This window comes from Melanerpes formicivorus, unplaced genomic scaffold (assembly GCF_026170545.1).
Source record: "Melanerpes formicivorus ecotype bairdi unplaced genomic scaffold, bMelFor1.0.p_v2 SCAF_32, whole genome shotgun sequence".
Taxonomy (NCBI): domain Eukaryota; kingdom Metazoa; phylum Chordata; class Aves; order Piciformes; family Picidae; genus Melanerpes; species Melanerpes formicivorus.
Window position 1 is genome coordinate 4667761 of NW_027142384.1, and position 17232 is coordinate 4684992.

Consider the following 17232-nt stretch of genomic DNA (forward strand, 5'->3'; position numbering starts at 1 on the left):
AAAAAAGGTTAAACTGTATTAACACAGTAATCTGCAGAGGATAACTAGTCCTGATGAGAACTTTACTGAACTTAATGTTCCCACAGCCTCCATGGTCCTGCATAAGTGCTCTGAATCTCTTTTCTGCCCTTCATAGTGTCATTGTTAATGTACCCACTGAATCATTCCCAGTCAATTTTCTTGTTGTATGTGTCCCATTGCTTAGTCTGGTATTTGTATCCTTATTCTGCACATTGATTGTCCTTTGCTGATATCTTCCTCAGAGATGAGTATTGTAGTTACTATTTGCTGGCATTTTTTCTAGGATTTAGATCTGCTGTTTTCTGCTGGAATCAGAAGTTCCACTGACTCATGCCTATTTCAGTATCTTTTCTTATTAATACATCTATTCCTTTTGCTAAATGGTTTCTCTCCAAATGAAATAGCATCTCCCAATAGCTTTGTTCCATCTGCATCCACAGTGTTTATCATGCCAGTAGCTTGGACATTATTCCTGTCTTATGTATTTATAGTAATTTTCCCCTGTGGTAAAAATAATAAAGCTTTCACTCTAATTTCTTTCTTTTGTTCTCCATGATCATTCTTGTAGATTCTCCAGCCTTATTAGCATGTTTGTGAAGAGTCCTCACCTGGATATTGATGAATACTCATGATCAGGATCCTTTCATGCTATACATTTGATATACTACCTTAAGTGTAGTTGCCTTATGATGTGTAAGTACCTTTCATGTCACAGATTTTGTTGTAGAAGAAAATGTCTCCCTTAATTTGCCACTGGCTGTCCACGAAGACTGTGCTGTGCAGTCTTCATGGTATCTGGTATCTTATTCCTTAAAAAAAAAAAAAAAAACAAAGAACTCAAGAGTTATCTGCTTTAATTCCAGCATAAAGGAATTAACAAAAGAAAGGTGTAAACCTCTAACATATGGTAGAGATGTATGACATTGTTTAAATGGACCTTGGAATACACAACACATGTATACACCTCCATGAACATCAGATCTCTGATTCTGGATGACTGTAAATAGTTACAAATGCTGACTCTACCAAATTCTCCTCTCAAATGCCCTGCATACCAAATAGTTCCCCTTGTGTCTGTCAAAGCTACTTGGGAACTTCTGAAAAATAGTTTACTTTGGTACCTCTCAGTGGATTTTGCAAACTTGTTTCTTAGAACCATTTTTATTATTTTTTTCTGCTTAGTGATATATTTAGAAATCCTATGGAGAGGCTGGGCTGTCAGGTTCTGTTTCTGCTGTGGCAGTTTGTAATTAAGTGCACTTTCATGTAGATCGCTTTTCTTTGGGCACAATCTGTTTCAGTCATAATCACTCCCCAGAAATCAAATGGTCCCAAGCCTATGCAGCAATTAGAGTGACTGGTCATCTGGCATTTCATGGAATTCAGAAAGACACGGGGCAACTGCATCTGAATTCCCCACTTACCTAAGCTGAACATACAGGGTTTTCATCCATGATATTTGTTAAACTCTGAGATGCAAAACATAGTAAACACAGTCATTGGCAGTCATTGGTTGCCAACAATTTGAAAACCAAGTTGTGTATTTCAATGAGCAAAGCATGAATGGATAGATAAAGAAGGCACTTTTAACTCAGGCTACCTGTTTCTTTGTGCAGTGTAAGACACTGAGAAGTCTCTGTTCAGGTCATGGTTGTGGCCTAGGTGGAAGTAGATAAGTGGGTAGGTGGTGTGTGTATAACGATTATGATGGGACAAGAAAGTAACAAATACGTGGCATTGGTAGCAAAAGGGAAGTTTCAGGGCTGGGAATGTGAAAAATAAGCAAATATGGTGGAAAACTACCATTTTATGTTGAGTAAACTGAGTGATGATGAGATACAGGATGGATCTTGAATCTGATTACAACAGAGACTATATTTTGCAAGGCAGTAAAGGCAAGAGTGCAGGAGACAAATTTGTCCAGCAAAAAAAGGGAGCAGCAGTAAAACATCCTGAGATGAGTAATGGTGTACATCATTTCTCTTCTCTTCTCCTCTCCTGACTGGTTTCTGCTATGTGCTGAGAACAGAATCGAAAATTTCATTGCCATTCTTTGTTCCCCTAGCACAGATTCCAGAGAATCTAAATAAGGCAGTTTCATGACAACACCTTATCTTTGTGGGTTTGGGTAGAGAGGACATATTTTGATGGATCTATGAGGAAAAACATAAAAAGTTATATAAATTATACTATGCATATTATGGCAATTGAGCAAACTTGTAGCTGGACATACAGAGACAAGTTGCCAGAGGTAACTGTATGTATTTTTTCTGTCCCTTGAATACCCCAGAGCCTTGTAGGTGCATAAAGAGGTGCAGATATCTTGCAGAACAAAAGGGAATGAGTGGTGCATATAAGATCATGTTTCCCAGAAAAGTTTCTCACTGGCATCTTGACCTGTCATCAAGCTGTGATGTGAACAATTCAGGAAGAAGCTCCTTTGGCCAGCTGCTTAATTTTCAGTGGAAAGGATGGCAGAAAAGATCCTGTGTCTCAGATGAGAGTTAAGTAGGAAGCAAGTGCACTGAGGTACTTCATTCTCTGACATTCTGTACATGTTCAGTTGGAGTGGCAGTGTCCTAATTACAGCCCCTCTTTCCAGATGCCACAGCTGCAGAGAGGCAGATGCCAGTTATGCAAAAGCTCCCCAGGACTCAGAAAAGTCTGTTTGATGTAGCTAAAACTAAACAAAGCAGTTTAGTTAGTGCACAGTATCAGGCATCAGAAAGTCAGGCAAGTTGTTTGTATTCATAATATGGATTCTCTCCACCATCAACACAGAGAAAAAGAACCACTGGGGCCCAGATTGTCTCTCTTGCTAATTACAGAAGAAAATTAGGTGATTGGTTTACATAATGTGTCTGCTTTGCAGGTGGCTGAGATAAAGCCTCAAGTCTTGTCAAGATCCTGAACATTTAACTTCAGAGAGCAAAATTGCTTGGGAGTATTTAGACAAGAATCAGGCACTGACCTTTAAAGGCAGGAATAAAATAAGTTTGACTGTTTTGGTACTCTGTGCTCTTAGAATAAAAATGTCCAATATATCACTTGCTTGTCTGCGTAAATAACAGTCCCCGGTCTTTTCTTTATTTCCATCTATAGCATGAATACCTTTGCACTAAGAGTCTGATTAATAAGGCACATATGAACAACACTCAACTACTATTTAAAACAAGACTGAGTTTCCTCCTGGGTGTTCTGCAAATGCACCTGGCCACAGTGAGTTACAAAAGTGGACAGATTTACAGCCACCAGCTGACCCACTTGCCTTTCCTTTCAGTCTGATGGTGAATTGCTTGAACAGGACTGTATGGAAAGACTCATAAGATATATTGTACTAGTATATTTTTTACCCCAGCTATACTTTGGGTTCATCACACACTCTTTTTTTTCTTCTGGAAATAACTGCACAGATATTTTGAAGAAAAAGCAGCAACCCCTCCACCCCAAACTAAACTATCAAAAGTTTTCCAGTGACTTTGCAATGCAAACAAGAAAGAAAAGTCTTTTTGGTGGGGTTTTTGATGTTTGGTTTGATTTTTTAATCACCCCTGCTTAAGGAGTGACTAAAGGTTTGGAAAAAGTATTTCCTTTATCAAAGTCAATATAATTATAGTTTATGACAGTAAAAGAGATTTTGCATGTGTCAAATTTCAAACCATCACACCTCCAGATTACAAGGTGGATTTGTCCTTAGAGCCAAGACTTAGTGAAATTTAAAGTAGATGAGCCTGGTCCTTTGCTTCATTTGTACTTCCTGAATTTCTTTCCAAATTGTTTCAGTTAAAATGGATTTAATTAAGTGTTGCCTATGGAAACTCATTGAAGTAAGTCCCTAGTCCAATGAAAGGATCATCTCTACCTCCTAGGAGATGTGCCTGTATGAGGGATGCATAGCCAGGTCAGCCAATGCCTACCTAGACCAGGTTGCAATAGTCACTCTGACATCTAAGGTGCCTTCAGTTACCCAGCCACACTAAGATTTTCCATGCTCTGCCTTGGTTGAGTGAAAATGCAGTAGATGATGAGGGTGTTAAGAACAGCTGGTCATGCAGGAGGCACTTCAGTGATAAAATTATAGGTACAATGAGGTCCTTTTATATCAGTGAGGTATCCGATCCTGTCTGCAGCGCTCACATCACTGCAGTCAGATCTTCCATTTCAATGTGGATAAAGCCCTGGGTGGTACCCAGATATAAAGGGGTGCCAGTTAAAACCAAGCAGACTGACATGCAGACACTGTTACAATAAACTAATTGTTAATTCAGGGATACAATAACAGAGTTGCACCCAGATAAGGGACAAGACTCTAAAGGAAATTATTCATAGGCAACCCCTCTGCTGAAACTCTCTTGACTGAAGAGAGATAATTTTCCTGCAGTTTAGTATTTTCTAGATTATAAAAAATTAGTTCAGTTCAGAGTCATATTCAATGCAAGAGAAGCTGGTTTTTTTTTCCAGTGTAAAACCACTCAGTGTTTTATATGACTTAATGTAAATTGAAATAATAACATTTACTAGAGGGTTTATATTGGTTTAAAATCATACTTCCAGCTAAACTATTACGGATTCAGAATGTCAGAGTCCTGTTTTAATTTTTCAGAATGTTGAGGGGTTTATTTTATTTCTTTCATTTCAGTGTAGATATATCTTTTTAAAGTGCTATAGTAACGTGAGGGTCTATACATGGGGAATTCTTCCTATATCTGAAAAATCCTGAAAATCTTCAGCTGACATTGACTGCATGGATTCAAGGCACTGCTATGAATTCTGGAACAGATGTGGCCATACAGGGATTTGCAGCAAGTGTCTCCAATTTTGCTTGAATTCAAGGCTTTTATTATTTCTGATGCAGTTCAATACCACAGAAGAGCAAGGCAGATGAGACACTAGGGGAAAAGGTGTGGGGAAAGGATCTTGAATTTTGTCAAATTCAACTCATAAACAACTCATTCCCTTCCTCCATCCCTGTTCCCTGTTACCTAATCCCCTTGGAATGTAGCATCCTCACACAGCTCCTATCTGGTGAATTAATGGTGATTTTCAGAGAGGTGGGAAAAGGAGAAATTCCACTTCCTGTATCTTACAGTGTAGCTGCTTAGGAGTTAGGCAGGCTATGCTGCAGCAGCTCTCTTCGTTTCAGAGCAACTATACCCATGTAGATACAGTTCTGGAATGAGTTGTGATCTTGTTCTGCTGAAGTCTTTCTGGTATTGATAAATTAACTGGTGACTGCTATAGACTCTATCTCCAGTGAAACATATGTTGCACTGGCCAGAACTAAACAAGCACCAGCAACGTTTTTTTGCTAACTGTTCAACAGCCAATGGCAGCCTCTCCCAAGAAGTACCTGAGCAATTATTTACCTTGTTTTATTTCTACAACAGAATAACCCTGACACGTTACTCTGTATTTGAGTCCCTTTTCCTCTCTTGTTGCCAAGAAGGCCAGAGACTTCAGATCCTGCTCTCCATGATGTTCCCCAACTCTCGCTTACCCAGGTTAAACCCAGGAAAATCTACTTTCCAGGTGTAAGCAAACCCATCCGGACCCGTCCCTTAGCCCCAGAGTGAAGCTCTCAGCCTTTTCAGAGGCAAAATGAGATTTTTCTTAACCTTGCTCTGACTGTGCACCTGAGGTTCTTCACATCCTAATGTGATGTTGGTAGCTGGGTACGTAGAAGAAGAGAGGTAACTCATCTGAATAGGCATTTTATACCCCAAAATACAAGGGAGACCAAGGAACAATGTTTCATTGAAGGAACCAATCCTCCAGCAAGAGATAAAATAGGAATGGCGTCAAGCAAACAGTCCCAATGCCTTCACAGATCCTTCTGGCTCTGTCTCTACCCCCAACAGGGACCTGCAGACTCTTTTATACACTGGCAATGTTTTTGCAGTTTGTCATGACAGTTAAGTGTTCTTGAACAGAGAGCACAGATTACACACTCACACATGCTTCACTCTCACTGATCTCACTGCAACAGCACCACTGAGAAAAGTAGATAGGAGGCTTCATTTTGTTGCCACAGGACATGAATAAATGTCATTGATTTCAATGGGAGTCATTTGCTTCCTGCAGTGGAAGACTAGCACCCTGGTATCGCTGCTGCGGTCTGTTTGGCTCTTGGTAGCTGGATCTCTGCAGTAATGACAAGGCTAATCCTGCTGCCAAATTTCTCTGTGTTTTTGTTGTTTTGTGCTCCATTTTTATTGAACCAGTCACTGGTTATTAGGGAGAAATTTTCCCTCTGGCCTGTTATTCCATTATTGTTCATTATGAGTGTTTTTACACTTCATCTGACACATTTGATGTCAGGCTTTGTCAGAAAGGAGGCTCAGGAGCAGAGGGACTTCAGGGATGCACTGAGAGCTCAGATCTACAGAATGGGGAATGCTGCAGAAGCAAAAGCAAGAGCAGCATAATAAGCACATTCAGCAGCATGAAATACCATTCCTACATTTTGCTCACCCTCACTGCTCCAGCTGACAGAGGGAATCTACATGCCCCTCTGTGATCCCACAGCCTGAGTTTTCCAGCTGTTTCCACTTCAGAGTGCTGCACTCCCAGCTCTCTTTTCATCAATGTACCAGCATGTAGGCCTGTGCTAATCATTTTTGGCAGGCTCATCATTTGATTGACTTCAAAGTTGGAAACTCAGTTGCTGCCTTTCTTAAAAGATAAGAAAGACCAGCAGGACAAGCGTTGTTTTGCCTTCCTTTAGTTTATACTTGTCCTTTGTGAGCAGGTCAGAGATGAAAGTTGATCTGTTTTATGTAACATTTGTCCGATTTCTTTCAGTTGCTGTTGGATTAGCCTCTCACATCTTTGTACAGAAAATGGTTTTTCATCTCCTTATAACAAAACCTTCTTCCCTGGTATCACACATTTGTACTGAAGGAGTGTTGCTTTTGCTTTTTGAGTGTCTGAGGCCAAACAACAACACTGATCTGCCACGGAATTTACTCTCTCCAACGAAAATTAAAAAAACCCCACCAAGGTCCTGCACAAAACTCCACAGCCAAAAGCTCTTGTGCAATAGGCTCTTTCCATGGCAACATCTTGCAGAGAGTTGAATTTCAGCAGTTTTCTGGGCTGATATATTCATTATTCTGCACTTGAAGAACAGAATTCTTATGCATGAAATGATCTTATATATGAACATAAATAATGCTCTGAACAACTCAGAAAGTGAAAATTCAGACAACTGGTTTTTTACCTATCATGAATGCAGCTCAAAGGTGTGGGTTTTCCCAGTTTCTTTGGGAAATAATTTATTCCAGTACTGTTTTTTTCCCTTCCTCTTTGTGAATTGATTACAATTATCTCTTATTTATTCAGTATTCAAATGTTAGCTACATACCATTCAGCTTTGGTGTACAAGCCATTTTGTGCATTAACTTTTGCAAGTGTTTTGTAGAAATCTGAGATCTCTGATCAGTGTTTCTGAGATGCCTCTGAGGAGGGGTTCCTCTTTTTGATGCTTTTTGATGGAATGACTTTTTACTAACTGTGGTGGGTTGGAAGGCAGATCCTTCCTTGCCTCCCACCAGGGCAAAAAAAAAACCCCAAACAAACAAGAGTCACACAAACAGATTGCAGAAGTGATGGAAAGTTTAAATGGAAAAGTGAATGTTTTACAGAAAAACTACAAGTGCAGTGACAAAGGAGATCCCAAAGCATACCCAGAAGCATCCCAACACTCTCCTCTCCCCACCTGAAGGTACACCCAAAACCCCCAGGGCTCTTTCTTTCCCCCTCACCCCCCCACCCCCCTCCCCACCCCCCCCCACCCTGTTATGCTAATCTCAGCTGGCCACATCTGAGACTGCCCTTCCCCCTTCTCCTCTTGGCATTAAGCCTAGCCAGGCCTAAAAGGCCTTGAGGTAACTCCCCCTCCATTATCAGATAGGGAGCATCTCCCACGAGGGCAGCAAGGGAAGAAAGAGGAAGAGTAGGACTTTGCAGGTGGATTTATAGGGAGTAGGACATTATGGGAACAAAATATGCTATTTCCTGTGTCCACCTGCTGGGCTGGACACCTGGGGCACCAAAGGTGTATCTTGTGTGGCAGAAGGCACCCAGCCTAAACTACCACATTAGCTCATCCAGTTGGAACTGTGGTTGGAAAACTCGTATCTATCCTTTTTTAACCAAAATATTCAATCTATACCAACATGTCTTCCAGCAACCGAGCTTGAACTAGCCTGGCCATGGGTTCAAGCATCATAGATTTGCCTCCGGACTTTTCTTCTTCCACGCACTGAAGCTTTCTAAGTGGTGGATACTATTCTTGTCCTTACGTCCCTTTTTCTTTTGGGATTTTCAAAGGGAAGCAATCAACTTAGCTGGAAATGTTTCCAAATAGCAGGCAGAAAAAGAGCAAGCTCAGAAAGAAAGAGATTCCCACCTTTTTCCTAGTATGAAAAAAAAATAATAAAAATCCTATGCATCTATCTCCCTCCACCCCCTCCCTTCATGGTATCATGAATATATCTCTTCTTTTGGGGAGCTTGTTCTGTGCCAGGCTGTTCTGCTTAAAGGTTTTTTTAGCTTAAAGCCTGGCTCATTAAAGATTTTTAAGATTTTAGTCATAGGGTTTGCTCAGTGACATCTCTCTTCCCCTTGACTCCCCTTCCCCATGCCTCATTTAAAGGTTTCTTGATGTCAATCCACCGGATGTTTCCAATCCAGAGCACAGCACAGGCATTGTGTGAATTATATATGTCAAACACTGAGCTTCAAGAGAGCTACAGCATATGTTGAATGGTTGGAGTTCAGGGATTATTTGACAGGAAGCATCTTGATGAAAGACCTTGCCTTTCTGCAGCCTGCTGTTTCGTGTCTGCTCTCAGGGATGAACAGCAATCCAAGGGCAGACAGGGCCCCTCTGTCTGACCACTGAACCAAGCTCCTCACTTGTTTCCAGTTGCTTTGGCTAGACAAGAAACAGCAGAGCTAATAGGCAGAAGGGGATATTAATTTGCATTTGAATACAGCCCAACACAGTTACTCAATGTTACTGCTGGGTAATGGGAAAATTAAGCTAAAAGGGAGTTAGCATATGGAAAAGAAATGTAGCTGATGCTGAGAAGACAGACTGCAGTTGCAGTAAATTAGTGGTCACAGCTGTTATGTGGGATGCCTTACTGCTCTCCGGGCAGGTAACATTGCAAAAGGAAATACTCCTTTTTACATACATTGTTAAACAGTTTGGAGTGGCTGGAGAAATAAAATCAAACAACAAGGGGAAAAAAAGGGTGGAGGTGGGGATGGAAGTGATGTAGCTGCAATAATACAAGTCCAATGACGAAAAAGCCACGGAAGCAAAGGAATGCAAGGCGAGGCATGTTGTCTTCCTTAGAAAAGCAGTAAGACCCGTAGAAATGTTTCCTTCCATTTGTGGTAGGCTGCCACTGTTTTCCAGAGCGAGTCTGGCTAATGACAGCAATTTTCCCTCAGTCAGACAGAGCCCACAGCCAGATCTTTATACATGTTGTTGTATGTTATTATAGCTGACAACAATATGTGGTTACTGCCTCAGAGCCATTGCTTAATTTCCCCTTTTCTCAGAGTCTGTATTTCTTTTCCTGGCTGAGGACCTGACCCGAGTGATCCTGTGAGCTACATGTTGTCCCAGGGAAATGAGGGGATGGATCACAACTGGGAAAGTTCACACAAGCAGCTCACTTGCAGCACTGGGTCTTTCATTCCATTCAGCCCTTCTATGGTCTGTAGATTCACTGTTGCAGTCCCACTGTGGCATGGACACACTTGAAGACCACAGTATCTTCCTCTGTGTTCTTTAGCTTCATTTCCTTCCCTCCCTCCCTCCTTCCCTTCCTCCCTCCCTTCCTTCCTTCCTTCCTTCCTCCCTTCCTCCCTCCCTTCCTCCCTTCCTCCCTTCCTATAAATGGATGAGAATCTTTTAATAAATTAATAAGAATTAAACATACACAAACCCATGGACAGATATCCTAATTCCTTTGAGTGCAAGATAAACTCCAGTCAGAGTGTTGCCTTTCCATTCAGGCTAAAATTTGCATTAATAAGCCAATATTTTTCCAAAGTGTTAAGATCCTGCACTTGATAAAGCCACCTGAAACTTTCAGTACCTTTTGAATTCTGCCATGTGAGTTATGAAGATGTTTTAATGTTTTTTCCACAGCAATTTAGTTACACATCTACCAGCATTACTCTTGTGTGGTCAGAAAAAAACACTGCATGGCTTTGAACTTCTCAAGCATGATTGTAAAAGGATATTGTCTGTGCTGCTTCTTGGCTATATCAGATGAGTCCCACATCAGTTCTTTGCTTTGCTGATCTCATTAGAAATAATTAAATTTTTTATCTGATTCACATTTAGCAGCTTTGTTTAGCTAGGGTGTTTTGTTTGGTTTGGTTTTGTAGCAGATCATTTACTTCTGAATCCTGTTCCATGCTGCCATTCACCCAGGATTATTATTACCAAATTCTTTCTGAGGGTTCACTGCCTTCCTCATAAATCACTATGTTCCCATTTAACAAGTTTAATAACAGGATCTGGTTTCAATCCTCCCTACACAGAAAAACCACTTCAGCTTTTCATTCAGAGAAGGAACTTGATGGAATGTGCGTGGTGCTCAGAGCAGCACCCAGCTCTCAAGCAGCTCCTCACAGGGGCCAGCTGTGCTGCCTGGGGCTGTGCTTTACAGGGATGTGAACCTTCCTCACCTCTGCTGCCAGAGAAAGAAAGGGAAGAGAGGAAGAATAAAGGTAATAAAAAATTAGCTTTTTTCATCAGGCTAAAGAAAGGGAGAAAGCGTCCTCGTTTCAAGCTGAAAAATCCTAAAAATTCTTAAAATATTGAAAATGTCTAAGGAGGTGAATCTTCAATCCTTACAGTGTATGCATTAAGATGTGGTTGTATACAATGTCAACACAGTCACATCGTTAGGCAGCTCTAGTGACCAGGAGCACCACAAAAAGGGCGAGCAAACAAGGTGTGATGCGTTAGCCATGGCAAGGCAGTTTGCGTGACAGTTCATGTGTAAGGACATGCAGTTAAGGCACCAAAGTCCTTGCCAGCCAGCTCAACCAGGGAGTGATAGTACACACCCAGCAAAAGGCCATGGCCTCTCTAAACTTTGCACCCATTACAACTGATAGCTTCACAAACAGAGCTCCAATAGGAACATGCAGCCACCCAGCTGTCAAGCTGCATGATGTGCCCTGCTCTTACATCACTACAAGACAACAGAAGTGAGCACACCTGTGAGAGGGGAACCCAAGTAGAGGTATTCTTGAGTACAAGCCTCATGTACAAGCAGCTGAGGGAACTGTTGGTTTGTTTAGCCTGGAAAAAAGGAGTCTCTCAGGAGATCTTATCACTCTCTACAACTACATGAAATGAGGTTGCACCAAGGTGGGTGTCAATCTCTTCTCATAAGTAGCAAATGACAGAACAAGAGGAAATAGCATTAAACTGTTCCAGGGTGGTTTAGATTGGATGTTAGAAAATATTTCTTCACCCTAAATATTATAAACATTTAGAGCAGGCTTGGAAAGGATGTGGTTGAATCACCATCCCTGGATGTATTTAGAGGACATGTGGATGTGGCACTTAGGAACATGGTTTAGTGGTAGACGTGGTAGAATTAGGTTAATTGTTGGACTGGATGATCTTAAACATATTTTCCAACCTAAACCATTCTATGGTTTTATGATTATCTGGACATTTGACCCTGCCTGCCTGACCTCAGAGAGGCAGACACACTATCACCATATGAACACAGCAGTAACAAGATTTGGGAGCAGTTCATATCTAGTCTCAAACTGCATGTATGAGGCCAAGTTACACTGAGGTGAGGAGAAGGAAGAATTCAGCACTGAATCTGATAGCTAGCAAACATAACTCCCATTTCAGATACTCTGTCATTTTCATTGCAGGGAATCATCATTCATGCATTAGGTAAGTGCAGGCTTACAGACATTCATCAAGGCATATCTGAGATATATCTTGCTTACACCAAAATCAGATTTTCAGATAGATATTCCTCTAAAGCTAGCAAATACCTGAATATAAGCACATACATAGGCTTTGGAGTTGTTCTAACCTAAGTGCCTTAGTTTGACCCATTCAGCATTTGACCTTGAGTTTATCTCACGCTAGCATAGAAGTCCTTTGGGAGCTCATTGGTGCCATGCGAGCTAAACATCTCTACCTTTCTACTGCTTTCTACCCCTGGGAGTTCAGATTATTCTCCCTATTTTCCCCTATTTGTCTCAGGACCTCTTCTTTCCCTTCTATTATCAAGCCTTACCTGGGCTAGAAAACACATGATATAAAAACGCCAGTCCCATCTATAGGGACTGTGACCATCTTCACCACACCCTGCACAGCTCAGCAGTGGCAAGTGTCTCTCTGGCAGTCTCAGCTTGGGCAGAGGCTTGATTCAAAATCCATTAAAGCCAGTCAAAGATGCCCTTTGATTTCAAAACATTTTGGATTTAGCCTTCTTTTTCATCTAGCAGGAGTCCCTTGCAAATCAGCTCCAAGGCACAACAGCTGGATGCTGTGAAAAGGGTCCTCTAGTGCCAGTTGGAGCTCTGTGAATATTAAAAATCACAACATTGTACTTGACTTCCAGTCAGTTACATTCTGCCAGGACTTTCACTTTGAAGCAGAGAAGGGGAGGAGAAAGGGGAGATAATCTGTCATGTGAGTGCATGAAATGTTCACCGTTAGAACATAAGGAAACCATAATGATATCTTATTTAAACTATCATTGTGATGAAAATGGATTATTTACTTTGTTATCCATAATGCTTTCACAGAAAGTAGTTTCTGCATATATTCTTTGATTTTCTTTGAACCAGATGCATCCCTGATCACAGCTGTTCTTATAGCTCATAGATGTTGTCACTTTCAGGCTACTGCAGCAGAAACAAACAGCAGGAAGAGTAAGAGGCATAAAAACTGAGATGGTCAGTGACCAGCAGAATCACAGATGTGATGTGTATGGGCAGAACCAGAGCTCACTTGCCTGTGCAGATCCTGGGCTTGCTAAGGACATACTGGCATCTCAGTATTTGAGTACACAAATACTAACAATGACCTGCGTAATTTCATCAGTAGTTTGCAGCTATTGGCAGCCACACTGTCTGAGCTCCTGACCAGCACTGGCACTTTCCTGAACTTGGTTCCCTGAAGTGACACATGCATGTAAAAAACTGGGCAGCAGAAAACTCTCAAAAAGTATTGTGGTTTAATCCTGGTAGCCAGCCAAGTCGCACATAGGCGCTCACTCTCTCCCTCTTAGTGGCATGGGGAAGAGAATTGGAAGCATAAAAGGGAGAAACTTGTGGACTGAGATAAGGACAACTTAATAGGTAAAGGAAAAGCTACATGCACAGCAAAGCAAAACAAGGAATTAATTCACTACTTCCCATCAGCAGCTAGGTGTTGAGCCATCACCATGAAAGGAGGGCTCCATCATGCATAATGGTTACTTGGGAAGGCAAATGCCTTTGCTGCAAGCATCATTCCCTTTCTCCTTCTCTGCTGCAGTTTTTATTGCTCAGTACAACATCATATGGCATGGGGAGAGAAGCAGCAAAGACCTTGACTAAGTACTACTCTGCAGTAACGACAACACTCCCATGTTATCAACAGTTTTGGTCACACATCCAAAACACAGCATCACATGAGTTCTATGAAGAAAATCAACTTAATACCAGCCAAACTCAGTACAACCATGGCTAAGACCCGGATATCAAAAAGAGGCCAAGGCTGAGGCAAAGGAGAGATTTAGTTCCAACAGGTCATTCCAGCTCCAAAGATTATAAAAGACCATTCCAGAGAATCCACCATATATTACCAAGGCAAGGTCAACCCTCCACTGATGATTTGTCACCAGCCATGTTGGGAGCCTATGTCCTTGCTGTCCCGTTTAACAAAGTCCCAGTCTTTCTGTGAGTATGGAAGTGAAAAGGTAGGTCAACTGCAAGCCAGATTCTGACTCTTAGAAATTGAGGGTGAATCATAAGTCACAAGAAAGCTTTCAGACAATGTAATAAAAACTTTAATTGAATTGTGTTATTTAAAGGTGAGGGAAATTTATGAGATTAAAAAATAAAAAAGAATGGGAGGAAAAATTTCTTCCATGAAGATGACCCCAGCTGCTGCCTGCTCGTGGCCATCCATCATTGGGTTTGTTACTTACACCTTCTTTTCACACCGCAGCTGTAAAAAGAAGCTCCACAAAGCCCTGAACATAGCTGATACCCTTGCTGCTCTGACATGATCCAGCACTGAGCTTGTGGTGGGTTGAACCACCAGAGAGCTGTTCTGTAATCAACATGAGCCCATAAGTGGCCTGTGGTCTGTTCACAGCTTTGTGAATCCCTTGCAAGTTGAGACATGAGTCTCAACTCAGTGATGTGCTTTCAACTTGCCTTGAGACCCACAAGCCTGTCCCAGCTCTTATTGGCCATGGTTATGTATCTGAGTCCTGACAAAACATAAGAGACAGGTTGGTCATGAAATGTGTTATGGTAGTGAGATGCTTTTTCTCTTCATCCAGGCAATAAAAGTAGAATAAAATAAACCAGGTTGGAAGAGACCTTCAAGATCATCGTGTCCAACCTATCATCCAACCCACCTAATCAAGTAAACCATGGCACCAAGCACCCCATCAAGTCTCCTCCTAAACACCTCCAATGATGGTGACTCCACCACCTCCTGGAGCAGCCCATTCCAGTGGGCAATCACTTGTATTTGGTTCTCTTCTTTGTATGTCTCTATGAAATTTGCTGCTATCTGTTGGGTGGGGAGCTTTCAAACGGACGCTCTTCCTCAATTCTTTACACTTGCAGTGTTAAGAGGTCTACAAATCCTGCTATGAGCACAGCTCTTTCACCTCATTTTTTCCTGTGCTACCTAGTAGAAGGAAGTAGAAGCAAGCATTTAAAGAAGATGCAATCTCCTACCTGGCTCAAGGCTTGTTAGGTGTGCAACTGTGAGACTCTTTTTCCTTAAAAATTTGGGCCCATGTTAAAAATAGATGTCCTTTTAGCCTATGTGGTGCCCATACATCAGATGTGCAGAACATGTCCTCCTATGAACCCAGCAGCTATTCAAACCAGCAGCGGTTTTGTTCATTGTACTTGTCTGAGAAAGCTACAAGAGCCTGTCCTTCTACCCTGCCTGCATGGATTGCTGCCCTTCCTGAGAGCTCATTAGGCAACTGAATTGCACACAGGACCTGACCAAAAGCTTACTGGAGCCACTGAATGATTTTCTATTGATCCAAGTCCTTGAACTGCAGTTGTACAGGCAAAGTAAACTGTGCAGAGTTTCTGCTTTCATCCCATCAGCATAATATTTGAATTTCCCTACTTTATGTCTCTTTTGCTTTTGTCTTTTTTGGACTTTGATCTATTTGGTTCAGACAGATCTCCCCTCCTACAAATTTGCTTGCATTTCTAAATTCAGTTACTAGCAGAGGGAAGAAAAGCAACAGTCAGAAATCGAGGCAAAACAGCAGTAAATGGAGCTGTCTTTAACACAGCAATAGCCAGGAAAGAGGGAGTGAACCACAAACTAATTACAGTATTAAAACAATAACATCAAGAAGCTATAATGCATTATGGCTTTGCAATTAAATGGCATGCTTTATCTGATGAGCTCCTTGTGCTTTACAAACTCTACTTAATGAAATCATCCTCATGCACATGATATGCAGGAGGCAATAATCCTCAGGAAGGGTTTCAAATGACTGCATTAGCTGAGAGTGCAGACCACCCTAGGAAATCGGCATTTTTCTTTAGAAACTTCATGTTTGGTGTATTTGCTTTGGAAAAGCTCCTCCCCATTCAAACAGAAAAGTAGCTGAGGAGACAAAATCTTAATTTACCTGACTTTAGATGAGGCAGTTTAGGGCAAGAAAGCCCAAACTTCTTAAAAAGCAGCTGTTAAATTCTGTGAAAAAAATCATAACTGGAAAAGAAGGAAAAACAAAGGTTACACAATTCCTGCATTAACTGCCAACATCCCTTTACTTTTCTACCTCCTGTTTGCCTACTCTTCCCCTTCCTTGATTTGTTGAGCCAGTGACAGGTGAGATTTCAGCCTGGAAACAAAATAACTTTAAAAGAGTAATAAAAAGTGTGGGTGTCTTCTGTGCTCAGCTTATAGTAGCACAACCAGCAAGAGACTGGGATATGAATGCTCTTTTAGGTGCATGCCAGCTGTCAAATTTACACTAAACTATGCTCTTAATTAGTGATAATGAGTTGGCAAACTCTTGAAAGTTTGCAACCAATTATTTTTTATAATTATGATCACTTAAAGACAATAGCATATTACAGATAATGACTAACAAGGACAATGCAAATGTCTATTGGAAAATAGGGCTCTAATCATCCCAAGTTGCCTTAAAGCACAAATCACTGCAAGTGCATGCTTTGTTCAAAGGGGGAAAATAATATGCTAGGGAAAGGCTGTGTGCTGGCAAAAGAAAGAACAGAATTATTCTGCTTCCTGTGCTGGATGCTGAAAGGACAACACAGAAATTAATGAGAAAGTGCTATGAAATATCACATAAAGGGACTGTTCCCATGGTGCTGCATTTGGTGACCAGGACAGATTTCAGGGCAGACCTGTACTGGGAGAGGTAGGTGTGTGGTCTGTGCATCCACATCACCACTTATAAACTTGCAATGCACCTGTTGTAAACATCCAGTTGCCTTTACAAGGATGGCTAGTGCTATTTTATACACCCTAGGATATTCCATTTAATTTTCAGATGTATATTATAGACTTATGCATCTATGCTAGATATCCACAGAAGGATGACAGATATGACATAAGACCTGTGGAAAAACTGTCCCCTTCCTGAGGTGCAGCTGGAAAGCAGATGGGAGAAAAACTACATTTTTTGTTTGAACATTTAAACCAAGCAAGAAGAGATTTCATGTCCTATCTATCAACCTTGTGCTGTCCTTGCCATGTCACACCTTGGCTGGCTCAGAATGGGCCTTTCCCATCAGACATTCCCTGAAAGTTTGCAGACTTATAGGAATAAGGCAAGAGCAAAACTCTGAGGCTGTAAGTCTGTTTTATATGCTGGCAGTGCCACATCACAACTGTCTGGTGATTGAAAGAATTGTACTGGTATTTGGAATAGAATGGCTGTATCCATGGAAGATGATGCATTAGGAAACAAGTGA